At 47.4% G+C, this 4,836-nt stretch overlaps 1 pseudogene; it reads left to right on the top strand.

The window, feature by feature from the left end:
• LOC103607504 overlaps positions 1-4,836 on the top strand; it is an 18,141-nt pseudogene that overhangs the window by 4,164 nt on the left and 9,141 nt on the right.

The raw sequence follows: 4,836 nt of genomic DNA, 5'->3' as shown, positions 1-4,836 counted from the left end.
TCTGGGGCCAGGCTGAATGTGGTGGCGCTGCAGCAGCGGGGCATGTTCATGGAGGGTGAGCTGATATCGGTGGGGCTTGACACCCTCATCCACCACATCAGGTCCACCAGCAAGCCCTGCGGTGAGCAGGCCATGCTCCTCAACAAGTACCTGAAGGGGGACCTTCTGGGCAAAGGGTCCTAGGCAGGGTGAAGGAGGCGTTGGACTCGGAGACGCTGTGCAGGAGAGCAGTCAAGATCCTCAAGAAGAAGTTGTGAAGAATCCCCATCTGGGAGGCCAGTGTGAAGAAGTGAAGAGCAGGTGCTGGAGAATGGTCTCTGAGAAGAGCTGGCTCTGCACCTGCACCTGCACCTGGAGCACCTGAGAGGAGCCAGCTCTCCACCCACACCTAGGACACCTGGAAATTCTACTACAGAGGAGGATATGACACAAAAACATCATCCAGCTGGTGGACGTTCTGCATGATGAAAGCAAGAAAAAATGCATATGGTGATGAAGTACTGCATGGGCAGCATGCAGGAGGTGCTGGACAGTGTGCCCAACACACATTCTCCATGTGCCAGGCCCATGGGTACTTCTGCCAGCTCATCAGTGGCCTCAAGTGACTGCCCAGGTGGGGCATCACCCATAAAGACATCAAGCAGAGCAACCTGCTGCTCACCACCAGAGGCACACTCAAGATCTCTGACCTGGGCATCACCGAGGCCCTGCACCCACTCACTGCTGATGACATGTGCCAGGCAAGCCAGGGCTCTCAAGCCTTCCAGCCACCCAAGATCACCAGCAGCCTGGACAGCTTCTCTGGCTTCAAGATGGTCATCAGTCAGCTGGGGTCGTGCTCTACATCATGACGAATCTGTACCACTTCAAGGAGGACAACATCTACAAGCCATTTGAGAACATCAGAAAGGTGGTCATGTCCCTTGAGGACTGCAGCCCCCAGCTCTCCAATCTGCTAAAAGAGATGCTGGAATACAAGCTCGCCAAGTGGTTCTCCGTAAGGCAGATCCAGCAGCACAGCTTATTCCAGAAGGAATACCTGCTGTCCGAGGTGCTCGTGCCCATCCTACCGAAACTGGACGGGGCCTGCACAGTGGCACCAGTGAGACTGAGGACCTCTTCAATATCAAGAACATCATCATCTACACCCAGAACTTTGCAGTGCCCAGACAGTTCCTAGAAAAGGAAGCGGGTCAGAACGGACCTGTTGTGGCCATGTGCATGAACAGTGTGGAGTCTGCACAGCTGAGCACCAAATAATCCCCCTCCCCCCACAAGGCCTGCTCCTCAGCAGCAAGATCATTGGCTGTTGTCCTGCAAGCAACAGTGAGGGCAGTGCCTGCAGCCCATCTCCAGGAGCCCTGGCAGGTGCCATGGCCCAGGCCCTCCTCTGTCTTCCTGCTGACTCCTGGCCTGCAAGCCACCTAGGAAGGTCGCTGCCACATTGCTGTGCTGGTGGCTACTCGGGCCATCAGGAGCTCCTGGAAGGCTGGGCAGAGGGACAGCAGGGACCAGGGCCCAGCCATCCCCAGTAGCGGACACACTTGTTAACTTTGGAATCCCTTGAGGAGCCTTCCCCAGGCAGGGAGGATGAAGAGGCCCTGGCCTTCTGGTGCACTTTATGTTTTATGTTTGGACTGCTGGCTCCCTGCCCTGCCCCAGACCTTCATGGTTTGTTCTCAGTCTGCTACGAGTTCAGGCCTTCCACACCTAGTGACATGCTGAAACAGATCACAGCCACAGATGAAGCCAGTGTGAGGACCAGACCTCCTGTTCACAGCCACACATGCAGAACTGCCCAGAGGGAGCCACGTGGCTGCCTTACTTTTGCTGTTTAGTTGGTTCCTTCTTCTTTCTTTCTCTTTTTGTCTTTTTTTTTTTTTTTAAAGAAAAAATAAAACTGCTGGATTTGGCAGGGGGAAAGCTGGTGGAAAAATATTATTAGAAGATAGTACAAATCTTTTCATAAACTTTTTGAAGTACCCTCCTATAATATATGTAAAATGTTAACTGGTGTATGGTATATTTGCAGGAGAGTGTATAATTACAGCCGTTCCCTAAAGTTATAAGAATACCTTGCTCAACTTTGTTTTGCCAATGTCTAACAGTTTTGGTTGTTGAAAGTGGTGAAAGTAAGAAAACTGAATCCGCAAGCAGCTGTGAATTGCGTGCTCTAATACCTAACGCTGCCGTCCAGCGCTGGTGCTGCACATCGCAGAGGGTGGTCGTGCTGCCCTTCACGATGGTTTTATTACTGAATGTGGAGAGAGGATGCAAGAGGAGAGGACGGAATTAGTGGGAATGATTATCCAGTTTTCAATGTTTAGCCGGGAAAGGTTAGAGTAGTGAAAAAAGAATCTGAAACAGTGGGATATAGAATTTACAGTAATGAGTTGATAAGTTACATTGTTTTATAATGATGATCAGGGTTTTATTGTTTTAGAGATTCTCCACTGAGATCTTTTTTTAAAAACCTGACCTCAGTTAGTGGGATTTACAGCTGTATCTTGGTGACCGCTGCCACCTACAGACCAGATGTGTAAAGTGGTTTGGCTCTTTCATTGTGGAATCCCTTAGAGACTCTGCCTGCAAATGTTCCACAAAAGCAATTCTTCAAGAACAGTGAAAAAAATTTCTCATGAAATAGTGAACCTTCTAGAAGAATATAAAAAGGACTAATCACATTTTCTGCAGACATCATTCTTTGATAGGATATAGCATGTACATTTGCAGATTGCTAACTATTTACATTTTAAATCAGACACACACATCTGACCATCAAGACTGGCCCAGCTAATCTTTCCTTTACTCACAAGTCCACTGCCAACTCATTTCCTGCGTCCACAGTGGAGCTGTGGGGGAGAATTTTATTCTGAAATAGAAAACCTCATCCACATTGAAATGCACGCAGACACACGTGATTGTGAAGGCGGTGAGCAGATAGACATAGATAGACAGGGAGATAGACAGAAATAGAGAGATGAGGGTACTTCAGGAAGTTTGTGGAAAAATAGAATTAAAAGATAACAGGAGTATTTCCATAAACTTTTGGAAGTACCCTCTTATGAAAGGGAGGGATATGGATACAGACAAAGTATTTACATTGATAATCTCTGCTCATTAGGGGTATGAATAATTTCTAGCACACATTGATTCCTCTTTTTTTTCTTTATAAAAAATTCTACAATGGACATATATTACTTCTATAGTGATTCCTTGTAACTTGAAAGCAGAGCATTGGAAATCATTTGTTGCCATAAGATGAACTTTTGAAATTTTGCTCCACTGAAAAAGAAAATCACTATTTCTTCAAATATTCTTTGAATACATTTTTTAAAATATGAATATATTTCTAAATTATCCAATTAAATGTCTCTTGAGCAACTACCACGACAATGTTATCGGCATAGGGGACACTGTGGACACAAATACGATCTAGACAGATATCTGGCCTCATGGAGTTAGAGTCTGGAAGGAGAGCTGGCCCATGACAGAAGCAGCTGTATGCTGAGTCCTTAGTGCTACGCTAGGGAAGGTTCTCAGCGCTCCAGGTTGGGGTAGAGACAGAGGGCCTGGGAGACGTAGACATCAACTAACTAGGTTGAATTATGTTCTTTAAGTCTTCAAGGCTTCAGCCTTCATAGGTTCAAATTCGATGATGGGTCAAGATATGTAATAACGATTTCTCATGTCAGTTTAGCACCAGGCCACACATTTTTATTCAACACTGTACAGTATTATCATGATGGAACAGAGCTTGTTTTATTACAACAGAGGAATTGTGTAAAGAGTAAGTGTATGGTGATAACTTAGTCGTTTTCTTTATAAAACGTAACCTCGCTAATAGTGCAGTGTCCTGTTAGGTGCCTATGGCAGCGTGCGACAGCGTTACAAAGGTTTAACACGCTCTGGGAAAATGAGCTGCATCTGTGCATCCGCAGGTATCTACTGGATGCTTACTAGTGCCGAGCAGTGTGCTGCTCAGGGACACAGCAGACGTCTCGAGAGTCTCCTGGCTACTTGTGCCCCTCATCAGCCCACAGGAAGTGGCAGGCATTTAATGATGGGGAACGGACTCAGTTCTCTGGCAGCTGAGAACTATTAAAAGGAACCACTCATTTTGAAACTCGTCTCTCCTTTTAAAACTTCTTATTCAGCTGATTGTCTGGGCTCCTGTTGTTTCCGGGTTTGGTAATAAGCCTTCCTAGGATCAGACCTCTGCTCGCTTGGATTCAGGGCCCTACTAGTCAGGGAAGATGCTCCCAGTGTTCCCTGACGAGCCCTTCACCGGCACTGGGTGGCTGGACACAGGCACGGACTGATCAGTGCTGGGCACTGACCCACCCAGTTGGCCAACAGCCTGTCCACCATCGGGCCTCAGCGTGGGTTCATCACCACTAGTTCCTCGGGCTTTCACCCTCGTCTGTAATTCCATCCACCCATCTATGCAGATGTTGGATCCCTGGTGACTTCTTGGGCTTTAGCTTCCTCCTCGGCTCTCCCTGACGTTGCTGAGCCCTGAAATTCTTTCTCAGGTTTGTCTCCTGAGAATCATGTTAGCACGTACTTCTCGTGGCCTGATCTGTCAGCCTGGAGGGATCAGAATCTTCCCTCCAGCATTTCACTCTGTTACGTGATTTCTCCACCATTCGCCCTTGTTGGCTCCCAAACTATCCATAACAAATCCCTCTGTTTGATCTAGAATCAGAGAAAAATGACTGTCGTAGGCAAGGTCACAGAACTTGAAGTGGAGGAATCACAGCTCTAGTCCAGGTTAGTGTGAATCCGATGGCATTGCTTTTAAGGATTGGTGTGTACTGTCTTTCCACAGCCCAA

This window comes from Galeopterus variegatus, unplaced genomic scaffold, assembly GCF_000696425.1.
Source record: "Galeopterus variegatus unplaced genomic scaffold, G_variegatus-3.0.2 Scaffold7484, whole genome shotgun sequence".
Lineage (NCBI taxonomy): Eukaryota > Metazoa > Chordata > Mammalia > Dermoptera > Cynocephalidae > Galeopterus > Galeopterus variegatus.
This window is presented reverse-complemented; position numbering and strand designations above follow the sequence as displayed.